The 18,853-nt window shown below is 43.8% G+C and overlaps 1 long non-coding RNA gene across 1 annotated transcript in view; it reads right to left on the reverse strand.

The window, feature by feature from the left end:
• LOC121101289 overlaps nt 1–18,479 on the reverse strand; it is a 55,915-nt gene extending 37,436 nt beyond the window's left edge. The window contains exon 1 of the long non-coding RNA XR_005833273.1: nt 17,055–18,479. This is a non-coding gene — a long non-coding RNA (uncharacterized LOC121101289). The remainder of the gene's footprint in view (nt 1–17,054) is intronic.
• Nucleotides 18,480–18,853: the final 374 nt, after the last annotated feature.

Here is an 18,853-nt window from a genome sequence, read left to right on the forward strand (position 1 = left end):
ATATACCAAATATTAACATATATTAATATTAATTTATGTTTGGTATATATCAAAATACCAGTGATTGTCACTAAATGGTGGAATTCGACATATTTTTTATTTACTCTTTTATTACATTCTATCGTCTATAATAAACGCATACAGGGCACATGGGTGGCTCAGTCGGTTAAGTGTCTGACTCTTGATTTCAGCTCAGGTCATGATCTCAGGGTCGTGGGATTGAGCCCCTGCATCAGGCTCCCCAGGGAGTCTGCTTGAGATTCTCTCTCTCCCTCTCCCTCTGCAATCCCACGGCCCAGCACACATGCTTGCTCACTCTCTCTCTCTCTCTCTCTGGAATAAATAAATAAATCTTTTAAAAAAATACATAGAGAAAAAAAGACACATAGGAATTTTATAGCCAGGAACTGTTTTTCAAAGAGGTTGAAAGATGAATAATCAAGGAGAGCTGGCAAACAACTGGACACAGGAGATGAGAAGGCCTGCCTTACTCCCTACTCCCTGCGTCCCCCTCACCGCTCTGCACCCCATGCTTGACTGTACTCACACAGCTCTTGACCTCACCCCTTTTGGTCCATCCTCACCGCCCTTGCTCTCCTTCAAGCTCTCTGCATCTCTTGCCAAGGCTACTGCAATATGTTGTTGGCTTCCTTCCTGCCCGCCCGTCTTGTCACACTCCTGTCCCAATCCATCACCCACCTGCAGTCAGAATAAAAACCATCTGATGCTTCCCTGTCTTTCCCACTCCGTCTAAAATCCTTTCATGGTTTCCATCTGCTAAGGAATAAAATGCAATTTCTGTAGTGTGGCCTGAAGAGTCCTCCGTGACCTGACCCCAGTGCATCTCTGGGACGTCGTCTCGGGGTGCTGGTGAAAGATGCACGCATCACCCTCAGGCTGTGTCCACATCCCAGCTCGGCCGCTCACTCGGGATCTCGTGCCTCCATTTCTCCATCCACACCGACCTCCTGCCCGGCTGTCGGACAGTGCCAGGCACCAGGTAAACCCTCCACAAATGTTTGCTGCCACGACTAGTTTGCTAGTACCTAGCACACTGATTCTTCTTGGTCAAGGAAAAGAACAACCTGGAAGGATTCCCAGGTTTCTGACCTTGCCATTAGCTGGAGAACAGAGCCATTCACCACACACAGACTCTCCAGGGCTCAGTGTCAGGTTGGCTGAGGCAGTGGGCGGACAGGACTGGAGTGAGGAAGCACATACAGCTCAGAAGGCAGACCTCTCTCTGCCCTCATGGGGGTGACATGGGCCCCCCTCCCCTGGATGGCGCCCCTGTGCCATCACCATGATGAGGGAGCAGCACTGAGGAGTGGATTCCATCCAGCTCATGGTCCCCAAAACAGGGGCGCGGAATAGACAGACCGTCTTCATCACGCTCCACGGAACCCCCATTGTCTCTCAAGATTGGAAACAGTTCTCTGACTTTTTTTTTACTGGAACACAAAAACTGTTCTTTATCAAGACAGAGCAGTACAGACATGTGCTTTCTATAAAAGTGATTACAGAGACCAGATGAAAGAGGGTGATGAGGTCAAAATGCATTTCAAATTCCCTTCATTTACTCGGATGGAGAAATGTTTTCTATTACATTCGTTAAAAGTTCACCACCACCTGATAAAAATCTTGAGAAAGGGCGTCCGTGTTGCTAAATTAGGTCTAAAAGGGGGTAACGTGAAGGAGAATAAATCTGGGTTAACCGTGAGCTCAGGTTACCCAGCCTTCCAGAAAGGGGCTCCTCCCGCGAGCAGAAGCTGTGCCCAAGGACAGCACTAGAATGGGCCTAGAGATCTTTCCATGACCGTAATAGTTATAGCGCATTGGTTCTCAAATACAATTTTAAAGCTGTAGAGACCTACACCGTGTCCTACTAATTGTAAATCCCTCAGATTTTTAAACCAGATTTTAAGGAGACTATTTCTTTTCACCCTTACTATATGACTCGCTCATTTATTCATTCAACAAATACCAACTGAGGGCCCAGGCTCTGCTCCAGCCCAGGAGACAAAACAAAAGACACAGCCTCTGCCCTGGAGAAACAGTCTAGTGTGGAAGGAGCAAGGGCACAGGTGATTTAGAAAAACCTGAAAACAGAAAATAAGGTCATCCAGAACTTCCCTCAGAGGCTACAACTATTAACGTCTTGGTAAAGAGTCTTTCCAACATTTTCTGTACATTAATACGGAAGGTAGATGGGTGGTTACAAAAATGAAAGCGTCTGTGTCCTATGACAGAGTCTGTTTTTCGTTGAACACTGTTCATTCGGTTTCTTCAAATATTCATCTGCAATTTGCTTTCAGCGGTCGTGGGTCTCAAACGTTCCTCCAGGATTTTCATTCCTCAGTCAGGAATTGTGTCTTCTCAAACTACTGTGGTGTCAGACCCTTCGATGGGAAAAGGCATGAGGATTCACAGGATTTCAGGAAGGATGGGAACACCCCCACCCCAGCTCAGCAGAAAGACAGGAAATGATCACTTGCTCTGTAGAGTTGGGGGGGACGTCCCAGAGGCATGGTGAAGGGTTGGAGCCATCGGGGAGGACTTGGGCCTACAGCCAAGTTTAGGTTTGGGGGTTCGGAGGGGTAGACATTCAAGCCAGAAAAAATAAGAAATTCTAGAGGATGATGTATTTTTCTTTCCTCCTCAACTTCTTCCTCTTTGGAACCCATATCCCTGCAGCTTTGTTAATTCTGTCCCCACAAACTGAAATGCTCACCACCCCTATCTGTGGCTGTCAAAATCCTGCTTTTCCCACCCCTGCAATGACAAGCGATAACTCTGGTCTTTTTCCCAAGGCGCCCGATCACCATTTAGAATAACTCACACCACTTCCACTCTGAAGAGACAGATGAATCCAACCAGAACCACAGAGGAAAAGTTTGCAGAGTGCACTAAAAATAAAGTATTGAGAAGACTAACGAAGCCTCAGGGAGTAAATATAGAAATTTGAAGAATGACAAGCTTGGATGTTTCTAGCCAAGATAAATACTCGTGTATCATAATTCCAAGTGTTCATGCAAGAAACTAATTGCAGAAATGTTTCTGAGTCTACAGCAGTGGCTCTCAAAAAAACTTACATCCAACACAAGTAAGACTTATAACCCACTCCCCATAGTAAGGCAACTTGGAAGGAAAAGGAAGAAGTAACATTTGGACAAGTTCCCCAGGAGATTCCAACATGGCCCCTGCCATTCCCTATAGGGAATCACAACCCTGTACCATAGATATAATGAGCTGCAAAGGCATGGTTAGTGCCCCTGTAAGTCAGGTCCAAGATTTTCTAACACTTCAAGGCTACAGGAGCACTTTCCTGCTATATACCCATATGCTGAAAGGAAACTCAGAATGTTTTGCTGCCAAATGAGCTAGAAGGGAAACAACCCATCAACAGATGAATGAATGAATAAGCAAAACACAGCGTGTGCAAACAATGGTATACTATTCGGTGATAAAAAAGGAAGGAAATTCCGACATATGATAACACATGGATGAACCTGGAAAACACGATGCTAAGTGAAATAAGCCAACACAAATGAACAAACTGTGTGATTTTACTCATATGAAGTACTTAGAATCGTCAGATCCATAGAGACAAAAAGGAGAATCATGAGTACCAGCGGCTGCGGGGAGAGAGATAAGAATTTACTATTTAATGAATAGAGAGTTTCTGTTGAGGAAGTTGGAAGAGTTCTGGAGATGGTTGGTGGTGATGGTTGCACAACAGTGTGAATATGCTTGGAACCACCTATGCGACTTAAAAATAGTTACAATGGTGATATTTATGCTACATGTGTTTTACCATAATAAAAAGCTCCCTAGAACAAATGAGCCAAATGTCAGGAAGCACTGTCGGCTACTAACAAATCTCCAGAGAACAAAGGAATCCAGTGTTTGAAGTAGCAAGGGTGGTTTAAGGCCATGCCACCCTGAACATGCCCGATCTTGTCTCAAGTAGCAAGTGTGGATACGGCTCACGATTGGTGCAGTGCTCAAGAGAAGTCTTCGCGCATCCAAGGAAGCCCAAAACAAATCATTTGGGAGCATGTAAGGTAAGAGCCCCAGTGACTAATTACTGCAGTTCTTCTTAAAATCGTTATTGAAATAGAATTTTATATATAGTTTGGATTTCTCTTGGAAAAATTCTTCTAAATATTGATTTCCCTTGGCAGTTCAAATGGATCCAAAGTCTTTTCTTACTGAAGCATGGTAACACACCAGTCTCCTAACAATGGGGAATTTTGAATAATGAAGGCAGCAAGTTACATTGGAGGCACTTTATAGAGATCTTTCTAAATAATATTGTGTGTGTATCTCACAACATAGCAAACGCAGCCTATAGAATATTATTTAACTTTTGCTTCAAGACGCAAGGTCACAATAATGCCATAAAAATAGAAATACATAGTAAAGGAAATCTGATAGACTCTGAGACCTTTTCCAGCCCCTCACCCTGCAAGCACACAATGTGGATTCTTTTTATATTTAACTGGCTGGTGCGGGGGGGCAGCCTAGAATTCGCTTTCTTCAAAATAGATTGACTTCATAGCTCTTACGCACTTTTCTTAAAATTGAGGGAGGGGCTCAGAAGGAAATGTATAGTGTTAAATGCTTATATTAGAAAATTTAAAAGGCGTCAGATCAAAATCCAACTTCTACTTTAAGAAACTAGAAAAAAGAAGAGCAAAATAAACCTAAAGTAATCAGAAGGAAGGAAATAATAAAGATAAGAATAAAAATAAGTGAAATTGTGAAAAAGGAAAATAACAGGAAAAAATAAATGAAACAAAAAGCTGGTTCTTCAATAAGATCAATAACATTTATTATTAATATATTTCAAGACCAACTGACAAGAAAGAAAGAAAGAAAGAAAGAAAGAAAGAAAGAAAGAAAGAAAGAAAGAAAGAAAGAAAGAAAGAAAAGAAAAGGAAAGGAAAGGAAAGGAAAGGAAAGGAAAGGAAAGGAAAGGAAAGGAAAGGAAAGAAAAGAAAAGAAAAGAAAAGAAAAGAAAAGAAAAGAAAAGAAAAGAAAAGAAAAGACAAGACAAGACAAGACTCAAATTGTCAATACCAGGAATGAAACAGAAGGTATTACTATAGACAAGCTTTGCAGATATCAAAAGAATAATAAAGAGATAGTAAGAACCATTCTACTCACATAAAGTCATCACTTTAGATAAAACGAATCAATTCTCAAAAATTACACACTATCAACACTCATTCAAGAAGAAATAGAAAAATTTAGTAGTCCTACAACATTACATAATTTGAATTTGTATTTTAATACTGTCAAAAAAGAAACCCTCAGATCCAGATGGTTTCACAGGTGATCTCTACCAAAAATTTAAAAAGAAATAACACTAGCTCTGCACAACCTTTTTCAGGAAATAGGAGACAAGAGAATGCTTCTCAACATACTTTTTAATGAGATCCTAGTAAGTAAACCAGACAAACACTATGAGAAAATATAACTACTAACTAATGTCCCTCATGAACATAGATGTACGAATCCTCAATGAAACAGTATCAAACCAAATCAGCAGGTGTAAAATAAATAATAGACTGTGACCAAGTGGAGTTTGTCCTGGTAACACAAGACTGGTCCAATATTTGAAAGTCAATCAGTTAAGAGTACTTTAACAGTATAAAGAAGAGGGGTGCCTGGGTGGCTCAGTTGGTTAAGCATCTAACTCTTAGTTTTGGCCCAGGTCATGATCTCAGGGTTGTGGGGTCGAGCCCTGCATCAGGCAACAGGGAGTCTGCTTGAGATTTTCTCTGTCCCTCTTCCTCTGCCCCTCCCCCACTCATGTTCTCTAAATAAATAAATAAATCTTTTAAAAAAGACTATAAAGGAGAAAAATCACACGATCATATCAATTGTTGCAAAAAAAGGACAAAATTCAACACCCATTCATGATTTAAAAAAAAAAACTCTCAGAACACTAGAAATAGAGGGGACTTCCCTACCCAATCAATGGCATATACAGAAATACCTTCTGCAAATACATTTAATGGTGAAAGACATATCTCCCTTAAGATCATGAACGAGGAAGATGTCCATCCTCAACCCTGCTTTCGATACCATGCTAGAAGTCCTAGTCAAGGGGCGCCTGGGTGGCACAGCGGTTAAGCGCCTGCCTTCGGCTCAGGGCGTGATCCTGGTGTTCTGGGATCGAGCCCCACATCAGGCTCCTCTGCTGTGAGCCTGCTTCTTCCTCTCCCACTCCCCCTGCTTGTGTTCCCTCTCTCGCTGGCTGTCTCTATTTCTGTCAAATAAATAATAAAATAAAATCTTAAAAAAAAAAAAAAAAGAAGTCCTAGTCAAGCCAATAAGGTAAAATGATGGGATCTTGAAGGAAGTAATTAAGGCTAAATGAAGTCATAAAGGTGGGACCCTGATCCAATGGGATTAATGTCTTTATAAAAAGAGACACCAGAGAGCTGGGAAGACTATTTACAAAGCACAGAAGCAACGAAAGATTGGATCCAGAATGTGTAAAGAACCCTCAAGACTCAAGAGTAAGAAAACATTACCCAATTTTACAATGGGTGAAAGACTTAAATAGACACTTTACTAAGAGCATATGTGAATGACAAATAAGCACATAAAAAGACATTCAATATCATCAGATATTAAGCAAATGTGAATTAAAACCCAGAGAACTATCACTACACACCTATTAAGACCACTGACATTAACACCCCTCATAACACCGAGTGCTGGGAAAGGTACAGAGCAACTAGAGTTCTCCTGCTTTGCTGCTGGGAATGCAGAATAGTCCACAGGAAAACAGCTTAGAAATTTATTACCAACTTATTTCTTATCAACCTCAATTCACATCCGATCCACTCTTAGGTTCTTCCCCCATCCCCCAAAAAATAAAGGAAAGAAAGAAAGAGAGAAAGAGAGAAAGAAAGAGAAAGAAAGAAAGAAAGAAAGAAAGAAAGAAAGAAAGAAAGAAACTCATGTGCACACAGAAATCTGTGTACAAATGTCTACAGCATTCTCTTCATAATCACCAAAAACTGGAAACGACCCCCAAATCCTGCCAATGCATGGATAACAAACCATGGTACATTCACAACCATATCCCTAACCACAGACAGAACGGAACGAGCTACCGGTGTACATAGCATCTTGGATGAATCTCAAAAGCACTCGAGGCACGACGCTGAGTGAAGGAAGCCAGTCTCAAAGAGTTACCCACTTCTTGATTCCATCTATTTGTCACTCGCCGTAGGACAAGACCGCGGTGACAGGGAACAGGTCAGCGGCTGTCAGGGGATCAGACTGGAAGATGGCATGAGAGCAAAGGAGTAGCAGGAAGCAGGGTTTGGGGGCAGCGGAACTGTGGGGAATCCTGACTGTGCCGGTGGTTACACGATCTTCTACAATGTACTAATATTCATAGGATTCTGCAAGCAAACGTCAATTTCACTTTATGTTAATTTAAAAAATTATTCTTTTCAGAAATGGAAATACAACAAGGATTTTTTTCCATAAAATGAATGAGAGACTCAGCTATTAAAACAATCTTTAGCTCAACTGCCTCCTCGTCCAACACATTCTGCCTTTGCACCCTCATTTTCTGTGTCCTTTGATATTTATCAGAATTCAAAATATTCTTTTATGTTTGCACTCATAACTAGCCAAGACCGGCACCGTTTGTTAGACTAAATACAACATTAATCTCATTAATTCGTTTGATGTCTTACATCAAAATCTGCATACCAGTCAGCCTTCTAAATTAACTCTTCTTGTAGATTGCTCAAACAAATCATTGTCATTTTCTCATTGCTGGAGATACTGCCACTAAACAAGAAATCTGTCTGGAGCAACGGCAGGTGTAAATGCACTTCCCACGTCTGGCTGTTCAACCCTCTGACTTGCGTTGTTCTGGATACTTGAAGATTGCAAAATCCGGCATGCTGTGTAATCAAGTTCTTGCTGCATGGTCTGACATTAAATCCCAGACCTAATTCTCAGGACTTCAAAAATCACATCTAATAGATATGCTTTCTTATGAAAGTGCTGCTATCGAAAGTACACCTTAAAGGTCTTTCTTCCGTCTGCTATTCACAAAGCCAGACACTTGGATAATGATACTCTGTCCGCCTGTGTACCCAGATGCTAGAATTAATTAGCCTTTAACACAGAGCAAGAATTTAGGAGCCTAAAGCAGAGTGACAGACAGTTGTTAAAACTCCTGTTAAAACTTCCATTAATGGGGGCGCCTGGGTGGCACAGCGGTTAAGCATCTGCCTTCGGCTCAGAGCGTGATCCCAGCGTTCTGGGTTCGAGCCCCACGTCGGGCTCCTCTGCTGTGAGCCTGCTTCTTCCTCTCCCACTCCCCCTGCTTGTGTTCCCTCTCTCGCTAGCTGTCTCTATCTCTGTTAAATAAATAAATAAAATCTTTAAAAAAAAAAAAAACTTCCATTAACGGCCACATCTTCTTTTATTCCTCCTTTAAAACTTCAATACAGATGTAACCCAAGGGGACATTTTTTCTAATTTCACTGTCTGCTGGCAGTCCTCTCCATGAACGCTCAGCACAAGTGTGCCTTGTATATTCAAGGGCAATTAAGTTGCTAATAGTCAGCTATTTCCAAAGTCGTCTGCGGCAGATGATGATATATTATAGAACATCTGATGCCAGAAATGTAAGTGGGAAAAGAAGGCTATTTTTTCTTTAACTCTGGTTAATAAAAGAAGCCAGCATATCTGAAATGAAGAGCTGAAGTTTTGTACTAAGTGCTTCATGTTGAACTTAACTTGTATGGGAGGCATTGCTGCGCGAACTGGCTTATGACGCACACAGGAAAAGAGAAGAGGCCGACCTATTTTTCCCCCATTTAGTCGTACCAAATATTCTGCATCTTTCCTCACAAATTCCTTCTTAAACACTTAAGCAAGATAAGATGCTCTCCTACCCCAGATAGAAATGTTGGAGCTCATTAAGCCCTTTCTTCCAGAATACTAATTCTGTGCTCGACTGGTGCTTTTATTACAGATAAGAGAATAATTCAAAATTAAAAGACCTGAAATGGATCTGTTCTAAAGCCATCCCTTAGACCATTTGAGGGGAAAAAAATACTCTCATCAAAAGCAATTTCATTGCACTAAAATGGACACAAACATTTGTTCGAAGTTCAGATAGCCCAACTTTACCTCGTGTCCTGAACAGCATTGAACGTGTATGGTAAAGAGCTGGGCAGATTCCTGGAGTTGCCTCTTCCCTGGAATGAGGTTTCCTGAGCCCCCTTTCTCTGTTCTTTGCTGAAAGCTAGCTGCAGGCCTGGCTATCCTGAGACTCGGGGGCTCCCTGTGCTGGCCTGGGACCACACAGTCCAGCAGTCTGACCTAAGACCAGAGTCAGCCCCGGGCAGGTAGGTCCCCTGTGGGATTCGCTTCCCTGCTCGAAGTCAATACTAAGTAAGTGGAACTTCTCATCCAATTCGGTTCTGATAGTCAATCCTTAGGACAAATGTGCTGTGGACATTTGTCCTTGGATGTTTACGGGGCACTCCCGAGAGGGCAGCTGAGAGACCAATGTGAGAAGCAAATGTCCCCAAAGACAGGTGAAGATGTGCAGAAGGCAGTGCGCTCCCAGGGACCTCCCTCTTCATCTTCATCGCCTTCTCCACACCCAGTTCTTTCCCTAAAGCTTCTGATATTACATTCCACTTTTACTGCAGGCACAGAATAGGGAAAAGGAGTCCACTTTCAGAGAATCTGGCATTTCAACCAGCAGCTGAGATGTGGGACAAAATTCTTTTTCCTACAAAGGCGTTTCCAGAATCTTCCCACTTACAGAGCAGCCACCCCGCCTCCCGCCCAGAGCAGCTGAACAGCACTGTAGGAGTGAGCCCTGTCTCCCCCAAGGCCAGCCCCGATTATGGGGCAGATCGCAGGGGGCCGGTCCTTGGCCTGCAGCAGAAACATGGGCTGGGGAGCAGGTTTCTTTTGTCCTCCAATATTATGCAAATAAGCAAATCAAATTAAGTACCTGAGCTTTTTTTTTAATTAAGGGTTTTGATTAGATGCGGATCTGTTGTAGGCAGAAGAAGAAGAAATTTTATTCCAAAACCCCAGATACCCCTGCTTTTCTGCAAGTGTTCAATCAAGGCAGATCTGCCAGAATTACAGGGAGCTCATCTTTTGATTTTCAGGTGGGTGGGCGCCTGGGACAAAGCGCGGGGTTGGCGGTAGGTGGGGGTGGGGGGGGAGGGAGGAGCACTGAGCCTGGGGAGAGCAGAAGAAAGAGAAGTAGTAGAACTTATTTAAAAGTCAAACTCAGCTGCTTGGCTCCTCTACAATTTCTGTGTGTAACACCAAAAAAAACAAGCTCTGGTCCGTACTTATCCAAGAGGGCTTCGCAAGGCTTCTAAACCACAATTTGAATATTGGAAGCCTCTATCGTCCTAACTTAGACCAGAGACCGGATTTTATAGGATTAGAAAATGTTAGAGCTAGAGGGTCCTGGAGACCACGGCTTTCATCAGGAGACATTCGTGTCTTCCACCCGCACACTGTCTGGCACACAGTAGGTGTGCAATAATTATTTGTTGAGTAAGAGAATGAATGAAATGTGGAGAGGTGAAGCTAAGAACACAGACTTTGAGATAATGATTAGGGAGCGAAAATGGGTCATTCCAAGGTAAGATACCATAATAGAAGAGGAAGAGAATGAAAACCTAGATTCTAGTTGGTTTCTGCCAAGCCAGACACGTGATCGTAGACAAGTCAATGCTGCCCAGCCCTCTTTTCTTGCACTAAATAGAGCTATGCTTTGGACAATCTTAGCTGGAACGTGGCATTCTGGATTTTGTCCAAACAAGTTACATGGAGCCATTCTCCGATGGCCAGATACAGCTAACTAAACATTCCTAAAAGTAGCATCTCGAGGAAGCTCAGAATCAGAGCCAAGAAAACGATCCAGAGTCAAATCACCATTTGGAAGAAGACTCAGCTATCCAGGCACAAAGCTCAGTTAAACTGGTGAGCTGCAGAGTCGAGGAGTGGATCCACCAGCTTGTCTCCCCAACCCCCACCAAACATAGTAGGATAGTAAATGTAAAAGTACAATGTTGTTCTCATCCCATTCCAAAGGGACATCCATCAGCAAACACTTCATTTTTTACCTGCTTGAAAAATACAGCCAAGAATGTTAAAGAAATACATGATAAATACATGAAAAGACATTTGACCTTCCTAAAAATCAATTAAAGAAAAATTAAGGTAATGATATACCATTTTTAACTACCAACCTGACAAAGATCAAAACAGCTAATAAAGCCCAGTATTGACTAGGGTACAGGAAAAATAAGATGCTTCTATATTGCTGGTGGAAATACAAAATGGTACAGCCTCTTGAGACAGTAATTTGGCAACATAAGATACAAGCCATTAAAATATTAACACCTTCGACCAAACGATGAGAAACCCATGGTAAAGAAATAATCAAACCGGAATGTTTAGTGCAGTACCATTTATAATAGCAAAAGGTGGAAATAGACTCAATGTTCAACAGTAAAAGTATAGATCAATAAATAGAATATTATATGATATCATTTTTAAGGATGAAGAGATAGCTTAATTTATTTGCATGGAACGATATCTGAGATATTTATTAAACAAACAAAAAAACATTCCCAAAGAGCATGAATAGAATTACCTTGGTAGACACCCAGACAGTCTTTAAATTACACCACCAACTGCTAGCAATAGTCCTCTCTAGGTGATACCCTGATACCATGATCTCACTTCTTTTTTTTTTTTTTTAAGATTTTATTTATTTATGTGACAGAGAGACAGCCAGCAATAGAGGGAACACAGCAGGGGAGTAGGAGAGGAAGAAGCAGGCTCCCAGCAAAGGAGCCCGATATGGGACTCGATCCCAGAACGCCAGGATCATGTCCTGAGCCGAAGGCAGACGCTTAATGACTGCGCCACCCAGGCGCCCCATGATCTCACTTCTTTTACGTTTTCAGATATTTTCTGATAATTTTATAGTCATGTGTCATTTTCATAAAATATATATACAATGAGAGTGGCAACTAGCTGCCCAGAAAATGAATATGTATAGTTTCTAAATTACCAGAATAATATTTTTAATTAACAAAGGAAATGTAATCATTATAGCAAAAAATAAAAATAGGAAAAGAAAAAACAAGACAAAATCTATATTAAAATGAAACATCAAAACATAATACAGAGAGATGTAAATGTAAGCTACTTATAAACTGGAAATACAAAATAAGATCAAAGGAATAGTACATTAAGCCTCCCCAAACTTGACCCTGGCCTTACTGTATATGGAAGGATCTTACTGAATGACAATATTAAAGCTGTGTGTCCTAGTGCAAAGAAAGGCAGAGCAAAACAGATCACGGTACACAGAATGCAGACACCTAGGTCCAAGAACTTATGGGAAGTCAGAAAAGGAAAAGAAAAACTTAAGTTAGACTCCTAGTTATCACTCCGAACCAAGATAAATTACACAGAAGTCAAAATTTTAAATATAAAAAAATACACCTTTAAGTTGTTAAAAGAAAATGTAAATAAATATTTTTATAATCTTGGAGTGGAGAATAAAGCATAACACCACAACAAAAACCACAAAGGAAAAGCCAGGTAGATTTTGCTATAAAAATTAAGAAACAAACAAAAACTTTGGTATGGAAAAACACACTTTAAACAAAGATAAGAAACAAAAATGTAAAAACATACGCTCATAACCCACCTGACAGACCATGGTTTTATGCTCAAAATATAAAAAGTTCCAACAAATCAATAAGAATGGGTATGAGTAGAAAATTATCCAAATGGCCAATGAACATGCAAAGAGACAGAATGGAAGGAACGCAAACCTGAATGACCAGATGACATTTCTGAGCTCTCAGGCTAGCAGCGGGAAACAGACTAGTCTATCTGATAACAGATTCCAGAAAAACCCAACCGCATCCCAGTGCAGCTTTGTCTCCTCTTAGTATGTTGCAAATTCCAAAGAATCTCATTATCTTAATTTAGGCCCATTACTTAACTGCACTAAACAAACCTCAGTTTCCCCTATAAGATGGGGATCAACACAGAATTTTCACCAGCAAGTCACGTGCGAATGTATTAGTTTCCTATGGCTGCTGTAACAAGTTACCACAGACTCAGTGACTTAAAACAACACAGATTTATCATCTTTCAGTTCTGGGGGTTAGAAGTCCAAAACCAGCCTCCCTGGGTTCAAATCAAGACATAAACAGGGCTATGTTCTTCCTGGAAGCTCGAGGGGAGACTCTGTTCCCTTGTCCTTTCCAGCTTCCAGAGGCACCTGACCTCCCTGGCCCTTCCTCCATTGTCAAAACCAGCAGCACAGCATCCACCGATCTCTCTCGGACTCTGACTTTCTGCTGCCTTCTTCCATCTTTTACGGACACTTGTGATAACATTGAGTCCAACCAAAAGACCCAGGATAATCTTTCTTTCTCAAAATCATTAATTTAATCACATCTACAAAGTCCCTTTTACTAGGTAGGGTGACGCATTCACAGTTTTCCAGGATTAGGATGTGGACAGCTTTGGGAGGGTGTTATTCTGCCTGCCCACCCCAGGGAACTAAATGAATCAATGCAAAGAAAGCATCAAACTCAGAGCTTGGCAAACAATAGTCTAAGCCCTCAAAAAGCGTTGGCTATCATGGCGAGTTATTAGTAATCAAGGAAATGTGTGCTATCTGGACTGATAACGATGGGGAAGAAACATATTCACACATAGCTGGTAGAGAAGAAGAAACTAGGGGACTGGCCCATGAGAACACAGCTCTTTTTTTTTTTTTCCTTAGGGAGTTTATGTGTTTATTTGACAGAGAGAGAGACAGGCAGCGAGAGCGGGAACACAAGCAGGGGGAGTGGGAGAGGAAGAAGCAGGCTCCCAGCAGAGCAGGGAGTCCGATGCGGGGCTCGATCCCAGGACCCTGGGATCACGTCCTGAGCCGAAGGCAGACGCTTAACGACTGAGCCACCCAGGCGCCCCGAGGACGCAGCTCTTGAGTAGTCTCTGAGTCTATGAAGAGCCTACGGGAATTGTTGGACACAGGGGCCCAACCCAACATACACGAATATGTATTGCAGCCCTGTGGATCACAGCAACAAATATTGATATAAAAAAATCCCAATGTATCTATGGAATAGAGCGCACTCATCCAGGATTATTTTGTAGATGTCTAATTATTGACATTGACATCATTTCACATTATGCTCATCATGCTACTCAAAAAGTAGTTTCCAAAAGAATAATACCCCATTAAATTCCCTTTCTGTAAAACACATAGACATGCTACCACGGGTGTCTGTGTGTTCACAGGTGGTGCCTGTACAGAGAAAGTGCAGAAAACTGCACACAAGTATTACCAACAGGTGGTAGGATTGCAGATGATCTTGACTCTTGTCTACTTCGGAGCGTTCTGAATGTTTTCGCAAGGTGGCCAAGCATCCCTGGTTTTGCAGACGGCTTTCCCTTCTTGGGCATCGGCAACTGCTTTACAGAGGGGGGAGCCCCAGGCGGCTAAGAGCCGAGGGCCCCAGCGGCTGCATGTACATTTAATTTTTCTGCAGCTCACTTTCCACATATATGGAATACTTGCCCTCTCAACCCTCATGGGTGCAGGAAACCAGAGGATAATATGACAATTAAAAGATCTAGACACACTCCAGAAGCTGTTCCTCTAGGACTCTGACCACACCCTGACCTCCCTGCCTGGCTAGCTCCCACTTCATCCGCCAGCATGCAGCTTTGATAGTGCTTCCCTGGTCCAACAGACTCATCACGAGCTGTCTCATGGCTGTCCCACGTCCCACGTCAGCATGTCTGTTTTCAAGCCAGGGACGAATGTAGATGATGAGAGATTACTCCCTTGGGGAAAACTCCAAGAAACGGTGTAAAACAGGAGCAGAGACATCTGTGTGTTGCCATTCATGGGGCAAGGGAGCTAGATATTTGTACATCAGCTCCTAAAGTCCAGGCTCCAGGTGGGCAGGGACGTGAGTCCCTGTACACTTCAGCTCTGCCCTACCAGCTGCTGCCAGAAGGGGGTCCCACAGGCAGGGGAGCAGACAGGGAGGCAGAGCTGTCGGACAGAACGAGGCAGGCACTCTAATGGAAGTTGGGATACAGATGAGGCGCCACGGCCACAGTGGAAAATCCGCAGTGACACAGGCATCCTTGTACCTCTTTGTTAAATGTCTGTCTCCTTAGGCAGCAAACTCCCCAAGGGGAGGAGGGTTTTGCCCAACCTTACAGCTGTGCCTCCACGGGCCTGACAGAGTGTCAGCTACACGATGAGAGTTTAGACTAATGTTTGTTCAGTGAATGAATCCAAGAGTCGATGAATAATGAATCTTCACTCTAGCTCTTGTCTAAACGGTGCATAGTCGCAATGAGATACTCTGCCAGAATTCTGGAAGAGACTTGAGTTATGATGCAACTTGAATTGTCACCTGTGACCACCAAGACCTCTCAATGCCTGCCTTCTTATGAGTGCTGTGGTTTTGTCCAGATAACACAGCAAGTGCAATTTCTAGGCTTTAAAATAGATGAAACTGACCAAGCAGTATATTTGCCAGGGAAAGTTCCAAGCTATTCCCACACAGAAGGCACTGGCAAACCACAGTCTGCAGGCCAAATCCAGGCGTAAGAATGAATTTTACATTTTTCAATCATGGGGAGAGAATAACAAGATATTTCATCACATGTAAAAAGCATATGACATTCAAACTTCGGTGTCCATTAATAAAGTTTTATGGGAACAGCCGTGCCTATCTGTGTGTGAGTTTTGTATGGCTGGTTATGAGTCACCACGGCAGAGCTGAGTGCTGTGACAGCAGGTATGCCCCGCGAAAGCTGACATTATTCGCTCTCTGGCCCTTTGCAGAAGCAGCCCAGGCAGCTGGGGCACCTAATAGCACAGACAATGCCCCTCTGTGGTGCTCGGCCCGCACTGGCTGGAGAAACATCCCCCTGACGCAGACCAGAGGCCTTCTAGGGACAGATGCTCGCACAAGTCGACCATCCCCCACGCAACCCCAGCCCAGATCCCTAGCAGAATGTCCCCCCAGACTCCACCAGCGGACCCCTTCCCTATCTCCAAGTGTCTCACTGACCAGGGAAACATACCCGCCTTTCTAACCACCTCGTTTCATCAAATTCTCTTTCGTTCCGTGCATTCCATCCTACCGACAGAACGTAACATCGAAAACAGCACCAAACACGCATGACCACACACAGAGTTCTTATGAGAGACATTTCCCATGAATATTGCTTAATCTAATAATTGTCCCTGTTTTAATACCATCAATTTCCCTCCTGATCAGTGCTACCCATCAGGAAGTATCTTCAGGTAATTAACATTTTTACATTTTTAATTATGAAATCTTTCCGGAGCTAGCAGGGTGTCAGAGATTAGAAGCATCAGGCATCCACGGTGCTGATATCTGAAGGTTCCCCGCGACCAGAAAAATCAACGTGGGCACGAGCTGGGGTCCCGGGCTCTGCCGAGATGCCCATTGCTAAAATGGAAGTGGACCTCAGCACAGAGGAACTCAGTGTAGCAACTTGTGCTCTGTGGTCATCCTTGCTCTAGAACTTTGATGCCAAAAGCAAATGTGACTTTTGCAAGGCTGCACCCGCAGTGGGCTATCAAGGGGACTTGGTTCCGTGCAGAGCCGGGACACCGTGCAGACCGACTCCCTCCTGACTGCCACGGCAGCGTTAACGTCCAAACCCCCATCTCGCCTCTGAAGTCACACTTTGGATGTTTTCCTCTCTCGGTTCTGCTCTCTGTTTCATCACGGCCCTCTTTATCCCGCATCTTGTCTAAAAATTCTATTTAATACTTTTGCACTGACCGATCAGAAAGTTTGGGCTGTTCTCCAACTCATACACTTCCGTAGAGGTGTACCCCCATGGAAACATCACAGAAGGCTGGGAACTTAGGGCCTGAGTGGAGAGGAGAAGCCAGAAGCCATCCGCAGGTGCACCCCTGCTCTACAGACCTGGGTGGCCTTCAGGACAATCCCCCCAGGCTCATCTTCATCTGAAGGCCTCCTTGGCTTGGAGCCCCGTGGTTTTCTCCGTGTCCCCTGGCAGGTCATCACCACTCTGCGGAGAAGGGCGGGACAAGGAGGATGCCCCGAGCTCAGACAGGCTTGTTGAAGACCAGGTCCAATGGAGGGGAGGCCAGAGCCACCCCCACACAGCCTTCTCTCCCTCTCCAGGGACACAGCCCACCCCACAAGCAGGAGACCTTCTGTCAACAAACCCTGCCACATCTCCTGTCCTCCGTCAGCCAAGTGTCAGGCCAAGACACGGCCCTCCTGATTTTCTCCTCCTTTGCTCCCACTATTACCCTCATCCCCCTTCCCCCGGGAGCAGTGGGGGTGTCCCTGCCTCTGACCCCACCTGCCAGGGCTCCAGAGGCCACAAAGTGCAGCCACCAGCCCATGACAATGCCTCTTTAGGGGAAATGGAAATGAGAAACACAGGCCTGTTGAAGGGAAGAAAGCTTTTCTTTAAACACTCATGAAATGGGATGCTTCCCCCTGATTCCAAAAGTATTCGGATTGGGCTGCTAGTCAGGTTCGGGCTACACCAGGCCAACAGGTTGATGTACTGACTTCCTAATTCGAAGAGAAAAAAATTTAACTTGCCTTTTGCCTGGTCTAAATAATCCCCTGCGTCTCGGAGTCACACTGCTGCCATCCCACGTGCACAGACCACCACCGATGGGAAGTTTCTTACATAGCCGCCGTTTAATCCACAGCACAAAGAATGTGTGTTTCAGGGTCTCTGCGAGATAAAAGCCCAAGCTGGGCATCCAATAGTCTCACCCTTAAAGACCGAACGGATAAAAGGAATGTAAGGAGATTCATCATAAACACTCTCTAAAAATATACTCCCACAGGTCCTCATTTTTATGGTTGAGTTTCTTAGTTTGGATATCAAAAAATACAACAGGTCAAAAAAAAAAAAAAAAGATAAGGCTCTCCAGAAACTGATTCATCAGTAAGGGCTGGATTACCGTGGGAAAAGAGTGTTTTTAGGTAGAGCTCACCTCTCCAGAGTGAGGACTATTCGGCCACTTTCTAGGAGTGGCTGGCGTTGCCTGGGACAGAGAAAGGCAGGAAATGCTGCTCCCCGCAGAAGCGCCACCTGTCTTTCCAAACACGGCTTTGCAAGTAAGCAGCAACCCTCTCCACTCGCGTCAACCACAGTGCTTTCAAACACCCAACTTTTTAAAGTTTGAAAATCACCCACAACTAATTCAAGTCCCGTGACTACCTTCCCTCCCCAAAAGGTGCCCGGCCTTACCTTCGGGCCCCTGGTTGAAAGTGAAAAGAAAGTAATCACAGGCTACCTGGCTCTGAACATAGGCTCCCAGTATGTGCAACTGGGATTAAATCGTTAGGCAACTGGGAGGATGTGTCACCGGGAAAGCTCTGAGCCCCAAATCATAGTTACTTTGTCTCATCTAGTGGCAGAGTCAGCAAGTGCTGCAGGACCAGGCGCAGGTTAGAACTGTCTCCAGGGTCTATAAAGCCAGCTTCCCCTCCCCTTGCACCCCGGGACCCCACCTTTCCTACAGACAAGCAGCATGCCCTGAAGGATGACTGCACCTGCACTGGACACCTCAGAATTCCTACTGTGGGCAGGCGGAAGCCTTTGCCCTGGCTGTTTTACACGCCAACGACTACCTGCGGGGTTCCGAAAGAGCCAGAACCCAGTCCGAAGGCTGTCCACTTGCTTCTGCCCCTCACCAAGCTTGTTTATGCAAGGCCTAAATGTCAAGGAGAGA

The sequence above is a fragment of the Ursus maritimus genome, unplaced genomic scaffold (assembly GCF_017311325.1).
Source record: "Ursus maritimus isolate PB19 unplaced genomic scaffold, ASM1731132v1 scaffold_7, whole genome shotgun sequence".
Taxonomy (NCBI): Eukaryota; Metazoa; Chordata; class Mammalia; order Carnivora; family Ursidae; genus Ursus; species Ursus maritimus.